Here is a 16,933-nt window from a genome sequence, read left to right as displayed (position 1 = left end):
CAAAGGACAAGTACGAGTAGCGCTGTGACTAATGACGCAGCTCGGTCAAAGCCGAAAGGAAGCGCAGAGGCTGATGCGCACAGATGCGAAAGGAGAGTCCGGAGTTGTATGACACATACAATAGGAACATGGAATGTGAGAAGCATGAACCAGGGAAAGTTAGAAATTGTCAAGCAAGAAATGGAACTCATCAACATTACAATATTTGGTGTGAGGTAACTAAAATGGATGGGAATGGGACATTTCCAATCAGGCAACTACAAAATATTTTATGCAGGAAATGAGAAATTAAGAAGAAATGGGGTTGCTTTAATAGTGAGAACTGATGTAGCAAGAGCAATTAGGAGCAACAACGCAAGGTCTGAGCGAGTGATATCAATGAGATTAAATGGGAAACCTATTAACATAACCATCATCCAAGTCTATGCTCCGACGGCAAACACAGAAGAAGAGGAATTGGAAAGATTTTATGCAGAAGTACAGGAAGAAATTGATCACACACCAAAACAAGATGTGCTGATAATCATGGGGGATTGGAATGCAAAAGTAGGGAACAGAGAAGAATTAGGAATTGTGGGGAAATGGGGCCTAGGAGACAGAAACAAAGCAGGAGAAAGACTTATTGAATTCTGTGAAGCCAATAATTTGTTTCTTGCGAACACATTTTTTGAACAACCGAAAAGACAACTATACACGTGGACATCACCAAATGGTCAATATAGGAATCAAATTGATTATATAATTGGTAGCAGAAGGTGGAGAAGTTCCATACTTTCTGCAAAAACAAGAACAGGAGCAGACTGCGGTACAGATAGTGAACTGGTTGTATCGAAAATCAGAGTAAAGCTAAAGAAGAACAACAAAGCAATCATAATGCCAAAATACAATTTAAATAACATCCCAGAAGCATATAAAGATCAAGTAAGGAACAGGTTTGAGGCTTTAAACTTAGTTGACAGAGAACCAGAAGAACTATGGAATGAAGTCAGAGACGTTATCAGAGAAGAATGCAAAAAGACAATACCTCTAATTAAAAAGAGAGAAAGACCTCAATGGATGACTGAAGAAACTCTCAAAATGGTGAAAGAGAGAAGGAAAGCAAAAGCAAAAGGAGATAGAAACACAGTCAGAACCATAAATGCAACAATACAGCGACTAGTACGTAGGGACAAAGAGAACTATTACAATAGTTACTGTATAGAAATAGAAGAGGACAACAAAAAGGGTGGAACAAGAGCCCTATTCCAAAAGATTAGAGAAATGAAAGGGAAATTTAAACCAAGAGTAGGGATGTTGAATAATCAACAGGGGAACACACTGAATGACCGAGATGAAATAAAAGGAAGATGGAAGCAATACACTGAAGAACTCTATAAAAGAGATGACAGGATGATAGATTCATTCACGGAGGAACCATATGATGAAGAACCAGAATTTTTAGAATGTGAGGTGAAAGCTGCTCTTAAAATACTTGGAACAAACAAATCACCAGGATTTTTTTTTTTCAATAATTTTTATTCAGATTTTCATAAAACATACAAGACGAAATCATAAAACATTCAAAGACAAAAAACAAAATCAAAAATAGTTAAACAAAAAAAAAAAAAGAAAAAAAAACAAAAATAAAAAATAAAGAGTAAAATATTGACTTCCCATTTGTCAAAGATCAAATCAGTTATAAGTCTATAATATATAACAATCCTGTCTCTTAAGTCATATTATAAAATCACTTTCCTCCAGTAGTTATCTTACTTAATCATCAAATCTCATAAACATTACTTTATTCTTTCCACAAAAAGTCAAAGAGAGGTTTCAATTCTTTAAGAAATATATCTATCAATTTTTTTTTCCAGATAAGCATATCGATTAATCCATCTCATTACTAATTATGATAATCTTATTGTCATAACCATAGTCAAAATAAACATTTCAATTAATCCATCACATCAGAATCTGTTAGGTTCAGTAATTTCAGTAGCCATTGTTCTATTATCCCTATTAGTTCCATTTTCCATCTTCCATCTTCAGTAGTCTTGTTAAGTCCAGTAATTTCAATATCCAATCTTCCATTATCAGTATTCCATAATAATCTTGCTGTCAAAGCCATAGTCATATAGTAAGAGTCTGATGGGAATTACCTCTATCCCAAATATTTTCTTGCCATCCATTCTGAATAGGTTGCTGAAATACTGCTGTAAAATCATATCTCTGAGAACGCACTAACAGGCAAGCACCCTTCTTTCTATATTTTTCTTTTACTTGACTTAAATTGTTGCTGTTTAAAAGAGATTTGCCAGATTGATCGGTTTTTGACATCTCACTGGGGAGCCATAACTTCTCTCTGCTACTCACTAATTAATAGCTTATCTCTGTTTTTGTTGCAAAAAGCTGTCCTGGATTTGCATTCTAAAGATATACACAGAAGAGGGATTTCTATTCCAGATTTTTATTTTGAAGAATATTATATTGTCTGAGACTACTCTCTTTTTGGTCTATTTTATTTTGACGAATCTGTTTCCTGACGACCGCCATTAATTGTTTCGATCCTGGGAACTGCATTTTGTTTACTTAAGCATGGAGAGATAAGGCTGTCTGCTCTGTTTATACTGTGATGTCACCAAGTTTGGAGTATTAACCCAATTGTTGCTGAAATAAGAAGTGGTTTTCCTATATTTTTCTTTTAAAATGGCAATTAAGAAAGTGGCTGAGAATCTGGAAATAACTATGTTTCAGAAAATAATGGATGAGATTGAGATAACGAAACAAAACCTGTGACAGGGTTGTAAGGAGCTGAAAATTGAATTGAGTAAAATGAAGCAGGAGATTAAAGATATAGGGGTCCCTGTGAGAGAGGTGACCCTGGAAGGGGTCCCTGTGAGAGAGGAGACCCCGGAGATTGGAACAAACGTGGAACAGGAAAAAGATTTGGAGTCTATGGACTTTAGAAACAAAATCTATTGTTTGGAGACACAGGAGATTAAAGACATAGGGGTCCTTGTGAGAGAGGAGACCCTGGAGACTGGAACAGGGGTCCCTGTGAGAGAGGAGACCCTGGAGACTGGAACAGGGGTCCCTGTGAGAGAGGAGATCCCGGAGATTGGAACAAACGTGGAACAGGAACAAGATTTGGAGTCTATGGACTTTAGAAATAAAATCTATTGTTTGGAACTCAATGTTATCTCTGAAGAAATTAATGAAGATTCTAGAGATAAAGTTATCAATGGCATGGATAATCTTCTGGACTGGAATGATGTGATGGAGCCCAATATAGAGAAAATCTATGGAATTAACTGCAGCCATGTGACAATGGAAAAACTTTTAAGAGATGACCCAGTGTATTTTGAAAAAAAGAACAAATCACCAGGATTAGATGGCATACCAATAGAGTTGTTACAAGCTACTGAGACTGAATCAGTCCAAATTTTGACAAAACATTGTCAAGAAATATGGAAAACAAAACAATGGCCCACAGACTGGAAGTGTTCAATATACATCCCAATTCCAAAGAAAGGGGATCCCAGGGAATGCAGTAATTATCGAACTATTGCCTTAATATCCCATGCAAGTAAAGCAATGCTCAAGTTTCTAAAACAAAGGCTCTTGCCATTTATGGAGTGAGAAATGCCAGATGTCCAAGCTGGATTTAGAAAGGGAAGAGGTACCAGAGATCATATCGCAAACATACGTTGAATAATGGAACGGAGCAAGGAATTTCAGAAGAAAATCACCCTGTGCTTTATAGATTACAACAAAGCCTTTGACTGTGTAGATAATGAAAAACAAAAAGAAATGGGGGTGCCACAGCATCTGATTGTCCTGATGCACAACCTATACTCTGCACAAGAGGCTACTATAAGGACAGAATATGGAGAAACCAATTGGTTCCACATCGGAAAGGTTGTGAGACAGGGGTGTATTTTATCACCCTATTTATTTAATCTATACGCAGAACATATCATACGGAAAGCAGGATTGGACCAAGAAGAAGGAGGTGTGAAAATTGGTGGGAGAAATATCAATAATTTAAGATACGCAGACGATACCATACTACTAGCAGAAACCAGTAATGATTTGAAACAAATACAGACGAAAGTTAAAGAGGAAAGCACAAAAGCAGGACTACAGCTGAACGTCAAGAAGACTAATGTAATGACAACAGAATTTATGCAACTTTACAGTTGACAATGAGGACATTGAACTTGTCAAGGATTATCAATAGCTTGGCACAATCATTAACCAAAATGGAGACAATAGTCAAGAAATCAGAAGAAGGCTAGGACTGGCGAGAGCAGCTGTGAGAGAACTAGAAAAGGTCCTCAAATGTAAAGATGTATCACTGAACACTAAAGTCAGGATCATTCAGACCATAGTATTCCCGATCTCTATGTATGGATGTGAAAGTTGGACAGTGAAAAAAGCGGATAAGAGAAAAATCAACGCATTTGAAATGTGGTGTTGGAGAAGAGCTTTGCGCATACCATGGACTGCAAAAAAGACAAATAATTGGGTGTTAGAACAAATTAAACCAGAACTGTTACTAGAAGCTAAAATGATGACACTGAGGTTATCATACTTTGGACACATAATGAGAAGACATGATTCATTAGAAAAGATAATAATGCTGGGGAAAACAGAAGGAAGTAGAAAAAGAGGAAGGCCAAACAAGAGATGGACTGATTCCATAAAGGAAGCCACAGACCTGAACTTACAAGATCTGCACAGGGTGGTTCATGACAGATGCTCTTGGAGGTCACTGATTCATAGGGTCACCATAAGTCGTAATCGACTTGAATCGGCTTTAGATTGATAGATAAATGGTTAAGGAATACCTAATCACTTTGAACGAGTTCAAATCTGCAGGGCCTGATGAACTGTATCCTAGAGTATTGAAGGAACTGGCTGAAGCAATCTCAGAACCTCTGTGTATTATCTTTGCAAAATCGTGGAGGATGGATGAAGTGCTGGATGACTGGAGAAGGGTTAATGTTATCCCTATCTTCAAAAAGGGCAAAAAGAAGGAACCTGGGAGCTACAAGCCAGTTAGCCTGACATCAATCCCTGGGAAAATTCTGGAGCAGATTATAAAGCAATCAGTCTGTAAGCACCTTGAAAACAATGCAATGATTACCAGAAGCAAACATGGATTTGTCAAGAACAAAGCCTTCCAGACTAATCTTATCTCATTTTTTGATCGGTTAACCTCCTTGGTAGACTGTGGGAATGCAGCAGACATAATGTATCTTGACTTCAGCAAAGCTTCTGACAAAGTGCCCCATGATATTCTGATTAGCAAGCTAGTTAAATGTGGGCTGGATGGAACAACTATCAGGTGGTTCCACAGTTGGCTACAGAATCATACTCAGAGTGCTTATCAATGGTTCCTTCTCAAACTGGGGGAAGGTAACAAATGGGGTACCACAGCGCTTGGTCCTGGGCTGAGTGTTCTTCATTTTTATTAATGATGTAGATGAGGTGGTGCAGGGATGCTTATCAAATTTGCAGATGATACAACATTGGGAGGGGTAGCTAACACCCTGGAAGACAGAAACAAAATTCAAAGGGATCTTGGTATGCTGGAGCATTGGGCTGAAAACAACAGAATGCCATTTAACTGGGATAAGTGCAAAGTTCTACACCTAGGAAAAATAAACCAAATGCACAGTTATAAGATGGGGGATACTTGGCTCAGCAATACTATGTGCAAGAAGGATCTTGGGATTGTTGTTGATCACAAGCTGAATATGAGCCAACAGTGTGATGTGATGGAAAAAAGGAAAATGCTATTTTAAGTTGCATTAACAGAAATATAGTTTCCAAATTGTGTTAAGTATTAGTTCCCCTCTATTCTGCACTAACTAGGCCTCATCTTTAGCACTGCATCCAGTTCCGGTCTCCGCACTTTAAGAAGGATGCAGACAAACTGGAACAGGTTCAGAGGAGGGCAACAAGGACAATCAGGGGACTGGAAACAAAGCCCTATGAGGAGAGACTGAAAGAACTGGACATGTTTAGCCTTGAGAAGACAAGACTGAGGGGAGATACGATAGCACTCTTCAAGTACTCGAAAGGTTGCCACACAAAGGAAGATCAGGATCTCTTCTCAATCATCCTAGACTGCAGGACATGGAATAATGGGCACAAGTTGTAGAAAGCCAGATTTTGACTGAACATCAGGAGAACCTCCTAATTGTTAGAGCAGTACGACAATGGAACCAATTACCTAGGGAGGTGGTGGGCTCTCCAACACTGGGGGCATTCAAGGGACAGAGGATTGGACTCAATGGCCTTATAGGCCCCTTCCAACTCTACAATTCAATGATTCTATTACCATCCCCTGATACTGAATGATGAAATTTTTCAGATGTACTTTCCTTTCTGTTGGGTACCAATTCCTTTGAAAAAAGGCCCAAACACAAAGTGATCCCATGAGTTCTGACCTTTGAAAAAAACCCTTGTCAGTTTGAAGATATTACAAATTCTAGCTCCTCTTTGAGATGACCTGGTAAGATCAATATAACCTTCAGGCTCATTTTCCAAATTTGGCCCATGAGGAGAGTACTGAAGCTGGGCCTTAAGAATAGAACAAAATTGTTACCAAATGCCAGATATCGCTGACTGCTGTAGTGTGTTGGGGTGGTGGGTGAGAGGAGGTGCTCAGGCAGTGATCCTTAAAGAGAAAACAGAATGTCCCAATTATTCAGCTGTGAAATGTTGAATGATATGTTAAGCCAGCCTTTCCCAACCAGTGTGCCTCCAGATGTTGTTGGACCACAACTCCCATCAGCCTCAGCCAGCATTGCCAATGGTCAGGAAATATGGGAATTGTGGTCCAACAACATCTGGAGGCACACTGGTTGGGAAAGGCTGTGTTAAGCTTTCTGTTTTGGTGACTCTTTGGAGGGTGGTAAGCATGGTGACAAACCCCTTTGGCATTTATTTTTCCCGTGTTGGCTAATTATTATAAGTGGTTTTGAAAGCCTGATACAGCTGGTAAAGACAGAATTTTAAAATAAAGTTGCTCCCTTCAGTTAGGATTGTGTCATTTTCAGTTTCCTCCACTACTAGTAATGTTGTTGCTCATTGGCTTTTTAACACATTAGTTAGCCAAGAAATAAGGAATAGAGGTTTATTGTTGTTTTAGATATGGAAAGAAGGGTAATATAACTTACAATTAAATAAGCAAAAGTTGACTTTTTTCCTTTATCAAGAATGGCTACTAAAATTGTAATTTTTCTTTCGTTACTTATAAACAGGCAAACCATCAAAGGCCACCCTTTACAAATCTCATGAAATTATCAAAATGCTTAAAGTGAAGTGAGGAGGTAAAAAAAGAATAAGGATCAAATTATGAACAACTAGGAAATGAGGGTGTAGCATCTTCCAGTTACCTATTTATTTATCTTTCAGTATCTTGCCATATGATTCTCACAGGACTCATCAAATCCTTCCACATATGTAACCAAGAGGGTTTTTTCATATTTGTATTAACTTCCCCTTCTGCAAAAGGCAAAAATACAAAAAAAATAAATAATAATATTAAACAAATTCCATACAATTAAAGCAGCACCAATGAAAATCCAATCCAATATACCTCATTGTTCTCCAAAAGTTTGAGCAAAGTGCACCTTCTTCCATTACTGAGGCTGAAAGGAAAGCTCTTTTTCTTCATTCCACTTTAATCTTAGGGGTTCCAGATCTGGTTTGCATTGAGTTGGAGATAAGGTTGTTTTACAGAAACACTGAGTATGTTCTATCAAATCTCCACTTTTCCTGCGAGTTTGCATATACCTCAGATTGCGTTGTATTTTCTTTCATTCCTACTAACACAGTAGCAACTTAGAAATAGCTTTAATAAGTGTGCCCTTCATTCATAGCCCCACCAATTAAATTCGCACCAAATAAAGGTTTAGTTAATTAATCTACCAATTAAAGCTTGCTGAGTGCACATGATGCTAATATTCCACTCTCAGCACCATTCACGAATTACACTTCCCAGGATTCTTTGGGGGAAGCCATGACTCTCTAAAGTGAAATAAAGGTCTGGTGTGGACATGGCCAATAACAGCTTTGCTTTAAATTTGGGTGGGAGACTACCTGCGCCTGCTGTAAAATAAAAAGGTGGGGAAAATGCTGACAAATAATGATACTGTTCACAATGTTTTCCATTTAGAAAGGAAAGGGGCTTTCCCTCTGCTCAGTGCACACCCACCCAATCTCCTCCACTCCCACTCCCCCTTCCTCCCTGCCTCTCCACCACGTCAGTTTCACCTATCCTAAGCATGATTGTACAGGAGTAAATCCCACTGAACTCAAAAAGCATGCAAATGATCAAACCTGCCCACCCCTCCTCCTTCCTCCTATCCCCCTCTTGCCCCTTCTCTCACCCTTATTTCATCCCTCCCACCCTCTCCCCCTTCTTCCCCTCCCCTCCCTTACTCCTTTCCTCTCCCCTCCCTCTCCACCATGGTCAGTTTTACCTATCCTAAGCACAATTACACAGGAGTAAATCCCATTGAACTCCATAGGCATCCTATGACCTGCCTTCTTCCTCCCTTCCTCTCATTCCCCCTCTCTCCTTCCCCTTCACCTCCTCTCCTGCCCACTCTCCTCTCCCCTCCCTCTTTTCCTTCTTCCTCCTCCCCTGCCCACTCCAGCTTTCCCTCCCTCTTCTCCTCCTACCCCATGCTCAGTTTCACCTATCCTAAGCATGCTTGTATAAATCCTACTGAATTCAATAAGCATGCAAATTATCAAACCTGCCCCCCTCCTCCTCCCCTCCCCTTCCCCTCCCCTGTGGTCAGTTTCACCTATCCTAAGCAGGATTGCAAGGGTGTAAATCCCACTGAACTCAATAAGCATGAAAATGATAAATCCATTCTCAGCAAACTTGCACAGGATTCTATTTCTTACCTCCCGGATTAAAAAGCAAAGAAATTCACTAATAGGCAAAAAAAAACCTTGCAATTTAAGAACGTACTCATAGCAATCGGATATTTCTATCAAACTTTGAAAAGCATGGAATTGGGCAGCTATAGTAAATGAACCAGGGGAGTAGGAGTCCTGGCCTCCTCTCTGAGATATTGTACTGCCCTACAAATGCAAACACAATTTGGGTTGGTCTTTCACAGTCAAATCCACTTCCTGTGTAGCTTGGAAGAATTGGGTAACATGTGCCTCTGAGCATATGGTGAATGGTGGCAACACCTACAATCAGCCCAAATAACAGGAACAAGAAATGTGCTGTGCTGATCTCGTTTTAGCATGGATGAAGCAATATTAAGACAGTTCATATAGTTCAGATACTCACTTTAAATTTGTTTGATTTACTTTGCAATTTTAGTGAAGTTTCCTATAGTAAATAATTTTCTTTTCCTTCTGTTTCTGTGAATATGTGCAATACAACAACACTTTGCATAATTTACACTAAAAAAAAACTCCAAAAACAATTGTGGAATAATGGCACTGACTATTCTGCAGAATAGTCTCCAATGAACATAAGAACATAAGAAGAGCCTGCTGGATCAGGCCAGTGGCCCATCTAGTCCAGCATCCTGTTCTCACAGTGGCCAACCAGGTGCCTGGGGGAAGCCCACAAGCAGGACCCGAGTGCAAGAACACTCTCCCCTCCTGAGGCTTCCTGCAACTGGTTTTCAGAAGCATGCTGCCTCTGACTAGGGTGGCAGAGCACAGCCATCATGGCTAGTAGCCATTGATAGCCCTGTCCTCCATGAATTTGTCTAATCTTCTTTTAAAGCCATCCAAGCTGGTGGCCATTACTGCATCTTGTAGCAGCAAATTCCATAGTCTAACTATGCGCTGAGTAAAGAAGTACTTCCTTTTGTCTGTCCTGAATCTTGTCTGTCCTGAATTAATAAAAAAACTGTCACAGATTTCTAGGACGAATAATGAGAGAAATATGATTTTCTAGGTTAGATTCTCTGTAGAAACAGTAATAACACAGGAAAGAAGCAAAGTAAGAAGAACACCAACCAACATACAAAAAATGTAATTCTCCATCTTTGGATATGTAGTCCTGATTGCAGGTGTTGTCACCACTCACCACATGCTCAGAGGCACATGTTACCAAATTCTTCCAAGTGACACAGCAAGTGGATTAGACTATGAAAGACCAACCCAAATTTTGTTTTCATTTTTACAAATTTGTAGGGCAGTACAATATCTCAGAGAGGAGGTCAGGTCTCCTGCTCCCCTGGTGCATTCACTGTAGTGGCCCAACTTCCCTGCTTTTTAAAATTTGATAGAAATATCTGTTGGCTATAGGTACATTCTTCAACCGCCAGGGTTTTTTGCTTATTAGGGAATATTTGAGTAGTTGAAGCGTCTTGAAACGTGGCATAAGTTTAAAAAGTCTACAATAACCTTACAAATGTTACTGAGCCAAGTTCAAGGTATTACTACTAGTATATAAAACTCTTTAACAGCTTGGGACCAGTTTACATCCGAGACCGCCTTACCCAACTCAGGCACTTCAGTCTGCAGAAGAGGCACTGTTACAGGCGCCACATAATACTCGTTCTGCACTTCAGAAGAAATTATTATTTTAGTGCCAGCACCTACTCTTTGGAACTGGCTGTCCACTGACATCAGCCAGGTGCCTTCACTGTATTCCTTTTGACACCTGCTTAAAACTTTTCTGCTTAGGCAAGCCTTTCCAGACACATAGATGTTGATCTGTTTTAATCTTTTTAGTTAGCAGCTGTTTTAATTGTTTTTAATATTTTAATTGCTTGTTTTTTTAACTGTTTTAATGATAATTTTAATGTTTTTGTAACCCGGTTAGAGGTCTTTACATTCAAGCAGTATATAAATTTTGTTAAAACAAAATAAAAATGAAATGAAATTTTATTAATTTTCTCAAAAATCCAACACTCCAAGTTTCATCATACATAATTAAGGAACCTCTATAAATGCCAGTCCACTTGCCAATCCTCAACAAATTCAAACTGTGACAACCAAATATCCAGATAATTTCAAAGTGCTATATAAAAACCAATTCAGTTTGAATGATTAGCACTAAACAATGAGAAAGCCATTTTAAAAAATAGACATGTATGTATGTTTAATCAATATATACAAAATGTTGATAGTTTGCTTGTGTGTAATTTCAAAAGAATCAGAACTTAGCTGCCAAGCTAAGACTCTCATCCATGCTATACTGGTTTCTGAAACATGCCCCTTTTTATATAAAAGTATAGGATTAGCCAAAGCTTTTACTAATCCCAAACAACAGGTCCTAAAATCTTTTCAGCTGGAGAAATCAAACGCCTTGACATTTTATAAGAAAGATTATCAGGGGCAGGGTAAGAGAGGGGGAAGGGGAGTTTAGATGGTAAAGATACAAGGGAGTGCTCAAAATCTATTGGTGGTGTTCTTCCCAAATTTTTCAACAAATTTTCTCAGAAAGGTCAGTTTTATAATTCCTTCTATTTCTAATATTCTGGCTGTGTCACTGTTTATGTTGCTAAAATAGCACCGCACAGACAACAGGGAAGTACCAGCAGACTCAAGAGAATCTCAAGGTTTACAAAAATAGAACGCTTAAGGTTTTTTGTTTTAGAAAGAAGTCCTAAGGCATGGATGGCTAACCTGGTATCTTCCAGATGTTGTGAACTACAACTTCTATCAACCCCCACAGCATTGGCAATGGTCAAGGATGAAGGGACTTGTCCAACAACACTGGAGGGCACCACGTTGGCTATCCCTATTCTAATAGAAGGGGGAAAACAGTGAGAACTGAACCTGCCCAGCAGTCACAGAATACTGACTGACTGTTTGGGGGGGGGGGACAGAAAACTGGGGATGGGGGATGGGGATTGGCTGGAATCCTACACAGCAGCATTCCATACTGCAACATTTTGTTGAGGGTCCCACTATCAACCACGTATTATACATGAGGGATGAAACAGAGAATTCTGCCTTCCCCAAAGTCACTGTTAATGCTGAACAGAGCACCAATGACTTTTGAGCCCTTTTCAGACATTAAAACCAGTTAGAAATAATGCACCAGGATTTGGGGGGGGGATGTATTGCTCTGACTAGTTCCTCTCCAGTCTACATATGTGCATTTCAACACCTGCGGGGAGACTACACATATTCACTTTATCGTACAGAGAGATCCCTACATGCATACAACAGTAAGCAAAGTTTCAAATCATGCAGAGAGGTCACTGTGGCTGTACAAGTGTACACATTTAGGCTTGCTTCAGACATTTTAAATAAACACAGTTTGGAGGGGGCAGAAGTCTGCTGTCATGATGCTGCCTCTCACCCCATGCAAGTTCATTCATTCATCCAAAAAGGGGTCTTAATAAATTAATACATCTACATTTTTTCTACACCAGGAGTGGAAAACGTTATTTTAGTCCAAGGGCCACATTTCCTTGTGGGCAATCTTCCAGCAGCCACATGCCAGTGTTGGGTGTGATCAGATAAAAAGGGGGTAGTGCAGTGGACGTGACTCTTACCTTTGTACAACAGAATGCATTTAAGCCACACAATACACCACTCAGGGAAAAGTCAGAGGTTTCTATACCCGCTCCCTACACCTTCATAATGGCAAAACAGAGGCATTATCACAGTTCACAGACACATTCCAGCCAGGCAAAAGCACTCAAGAGGATGACATAGCAGGGGTGCATCTTGGGAAGAGTCCTGAGGGCCAGATAGAGAAGCTTGGAGGGCTGCATTCAGGCCCCGGATTTGAGGTTCCCCAGCCCTGGTCTTTGCTAACTGGGTGGTTTTCCAGGGTTTCAGGCTACGGTCTTCCCCAGCCCTATCAGGAAAGGTGTGGGATTAAACATGGAACCTTCTGCAGGCAATGCCATATTCTCTACCACTGAGTTACAGCTCCTCCTCCTTACTGTATTTTCTATAGACATGTCCAAACCATTTCCTAATTACACGAGCAAACCCTCAGAAAGGAGTGATGATATCAATCCTCAATCAGATTAAAGAGATGTCTACATGCAGGAAGATTTTGTGATTAGGACACTTTCAAATGAGCCATGTACATTCTGAAGTGATAGGAGTATGCCACATGCTCACCTGCACACTCTGAACAAAAAGATCAATATTGGCAAGTGACTGGTTAATAATATTGGAATTTTTATAAAAACATTTTTTAAAAAATGAACAGGAAGTTAAGACAATTGCTTTACTGCTTTTTATTTTAATATGTACTACCCGACATCAGTAATTACTAGGGCATTAGTCACAAGCATGTATTGATTACATTTATGGTGTGTCAAAACTTGGATGAGATTTCCTTCAGAAAATGAAGTGACTGTCCTAGAAAAGCTAATAGTATGCCACAACTCTTTTTAGATCACAATGAATTATTTCTGCCTAGATGATACTCTTCTGCATATTAATTCTTCTTCTCATTTTTTAACATGAAATAGAAAGCCCACAAACAACTCTTTCACCATATCTCATACCAGGGGTGGGGAAACTGTGGCCCTCCCAATGTTGTTAGACTACAACTCTCCTAATCCCTGCCATTAGCCATGCTGGATGGGGCTGATGGGAGTTGAAGAGCATCATATATGGAGAGCTACAAGTTCCCCACCCCTGCTAAAACATATATGCATATTTACATGTGTCATGAGATCATCATGACTGGCTGACAGTGATGCTGACAGAGAAACAGAGATAAGGTCATTTAACACATAATGGGAAAAATTAACATGGTTCTGTATTTTTGGTAGCAGCCCCATGTCACACATAACATCCAGTTCTACCCCTAGTTCTAACAGAGTTAAATATCTGAAAACTATAGAAGGCAATTAGTAATTATCCAAAACTTAAAGCATTTGTGGAATCATGTTCCATAAGGCATCAAGCAGACTATAAATATAGCATTTGGCCATTAAGTGTATTAGACACTGATATGGAAGACTAGGTGGAAGGCAGAGGTGAAATAATCTACAAGGCTAACCCACTGACTAATTTAAAAATTTCAAGCCAAATTATAACTGGAAGCAAAGTGTGGTTGGAAAGTGGCTTCCCATTTTAAATTATCAAGTAACATGAATGCTTACCAAACTACACACACCATAAAAAATAACACAAAATACATGTCTTTTCTGGATTCAATCCAAGGGTTGATTTTCCACTTCCTAGTAAAATGAAGTGCTTTCAAGGTCAACCAGAAAACGGAGCCAACTGTTCATATCTTAGCCTCCATCAGCAACTTGTACTGCATGGTAGACTGAATATTTTTAACTTGGCACCAAAAGCACCACACTGTTTCTAAAAGCCCACAAAATACTTTACAATGGAGACAGACTAAAAGGATACACCCAAGCTTTTTTGGGATGGGATGGCAACATAATAGTACATGCACATTTAATAAGTTAAGAAACTAAGCATGCCTATTTGAAATTAAAGTTAGTAGAACAGAAAAGGAACTTTTTTTAAGCTTGAAGGAAAAAATGTTGAGATGACATTATGATATTTAATGCCCTCCATCTTGGACCCAGGGCCAGCTCCAAAGGGTGGTCAAGTGGGGCCCTGGCCAAGGGCCCTGTGGCCCACAGGAGCCCCTGAAGGGGCCCTTGTTATGGTGGGAGATTAGTGCTCCCCTTCCGTGGCAGGATCCCTGCTGTGGATCACAGGGAGGGAGCTGCCCACCCACTCGCCATCCCACCCATGTCTGCTTGCTCGTTCTCCCTCTGCCCCTGCCCGCGCTACTAGCATTTTAAATGGCCAGGGAGAATAAGAAAACTGTCTACTATCACCAGAGATTAAGGATGAAGTTCACTCTTTGGTTCCTCCCTGTTTATAATTCCATAGATGGGCACTCAGTTCCTCCCCACATTTATTTTTTCCCTTTTTTGCCAGTTCTGATCCTGTTTTTAAAATCATTTAAAACAATTGCCTGTTATTCCTGCTGCTGTTATCATTCTTTGTGTTCTGTTTGTTTTTCTGTTTAGATGCAAATGAGGGCCATAGTCGTCCATCAAGTATGTCTCGAGCTGTAAGGAGTAAGCAGCAAGAGAGGCTTGCGGATAGTGAAGGGGATTGAAAAAAAGCCACAACCTATATATCTGGGGATGGGCTTAGTTGAAGGCAGAATTCAGGTTACCTGCACACCTGGGCTGGAAATAATTATTTTTTTTAAAAAAAGCTATCTATTTATTGGAATTATTTATTTGTTTATTATTTGATTTATATCCCGCCCTTCCTCCCAGCAGGAGCTCAGAAGCCAAAGCAAGAAGCCCTTCAGTTTCACTATGCATGGTTCCTTTATCCCCAGAGAGAGGGGAAAAAAACATGGAAGGCAACCAGGTGGGAGATGATAGCTTTGCTTATATCCACCCTCCTTTTTAAAGAATTAGACTGCAATCCTGTACACACTTACCTAGGAGTAAGTGCTATTGAACTCAGTGGGGCTTACTTCTGAGTAGACATGGATAGGAGTAACTGGTTCATATCCTTGCAAGCCAAGAAGGTTAGAGAGATCAGTGCATGCATGATCCTTACAGCACAATCCTAATTATATTTATTCAGAAGGAAATCCTATTGATTCATAGTCCTTGGTTTTATTTTCCAGAGAAATCTGCTTAGAATTGCAGCCTTTGTTTCTTAAGGGGCAGGGGGAGGGTTCAAACCTGCCTGGAAATGACACTAGCTGCCTTTACCCTAAACATCCAAATGAGATGGCAGTTATCACCTGGTAGTGAGAACTAGGCGCTCTTCCTATCCTCAAAGGCACTAAATCAGATTATGGTCAGGTAGTGGCAAGCAGCATTTGCCAATGCCATAACAGTCTGGGAAGGCAGGCACCACTGGGCTGGATAAGCAGTAAAAACACCAAATCCCATCATTTTCGTACTAGAAATTATAATGTTTTCCATTAAAAACCATTGCTGCCTACAGTGTAGCTCATGCCTAATGCCAGTACAGAAAGAAACCTATTTCTTTGTTACTCAGACTGAGGTTGGGTGGAGCAACTTTAATTTTGCATACAAAAATAATGGATTATGTGATGTGTGGAAGGAATGGAAAGATATATGCCTGGCTCTGCTGGATTGTGTCATTCCTCCTAGAATGTGCATATGACTTTGACAGCAGTGCTGAAGCTGGATCATTGCACGGTTGACTGCTTGCAGCACTTAAGGGCCAGGCACAGGCAATACTAGTAGGGCCATAGAATAGCAGCCACAGGGGAGGGAACAGGAGGAAATCTAAATATGTCAAACAGACTTACAAACTGCTTTCAGTCAAAAGACCCCTTTTTTCTCATTTCCCAAACTTCAGCATATTCAAAGATAGACTGCCTCTGTGGCTGGGCTCCATATGACAAGAAATTGACAAATAACTTTCCTTCTCAAGATTCAGAGATCATATGAGCGGTCACACCCTGCCCTTCAGGGTTGCTATGAGCAAAAAAATGGAGGAGGGTATTGAGCCAGTAAATATGTTCCTGCCCAGAACAACAGCAGGCAGTGGCTAACAATAAACAAAAAAGTCATTCTCATCTTTTTTTAAAAAAAGGTTTCAGATCTATCTTCTTAGCAGCATTAATCAGCAACAAAGCCATGTTTACTCTGAAGTAAATCCTATTAAATTTAATGAGGCTTACTCCAAGGTGAATACTAGGGATGAAAGGATCTCTTGGTTTCTCACTTTTCCAATTCAGTTCTCCACATTTCTGCAGCAATTTGCGATTAAAAAAAATTCTCATGAAAATTCTTCAGCATTTTAGTATGTTCTAATAAACACAATTTCATATGCAGTTTTGACTAATGTACACATTTTGCAAGCAATTTCTCCTAAATTGATGCATTTTTGTATGTTATTTTCACTTGTATATATTCATTTTTATACACACTTTGCCCTAATATACACATTTTTAAAAAAACATTGTTTGGAAAACCACATCACAAAATTCAGATAAGTGTGAATATTG

At 39.6% G+C, this 16,933-nt stretch overlaps 1 protein-coding gene across 6 annotated transcripts in view; it reads right to left on the bottom strand.

The window, feature by feature from the left end:
• The window catches only part of HECW2 (HECT, C2 and WW domain containing E3 ubiquitin protein ligase 2), a 299,050-nt gene that overhangs the window by 256,955 nt on the left and 25,162 nt on the right, over positions 1–16,933 (bottom strand). Inside the window, exon 2 of one of the 6 annotated variants that reach the window (XM_061608168.1) lies at positions 7,389–7,497. The exons of the other annotated variants lie outside the window; for them this stretch is intronic. The gene's annotated coding sequence lies outside the window, so the exon portion shown is untranslated. The remainder of the gene's footprint in view (positions 1–7,388; positions 7,498–16,933) is intronic. 6 annotated transcript variants of the gene reach the window in all.

This window comes from Rhineura floridana, chromosome 2, assembly GCF_030035675.1.
Source record: "Rhineura floridana isolate rRhiFlo1 chromosome 2, rRhiFlo1.hap2, whole genome shotgun sequence".
Classification (NCBI taxonomy): domain Eukaryota; kingdom Metazoa; phylum Chordata; class Lepidosauria; order Squamata; family Rhineuridae; genus Rhineura; species Rhineura floridana.
This window is presented reverse-complemented; position numbering and strand designations above follow the sequence as displayed.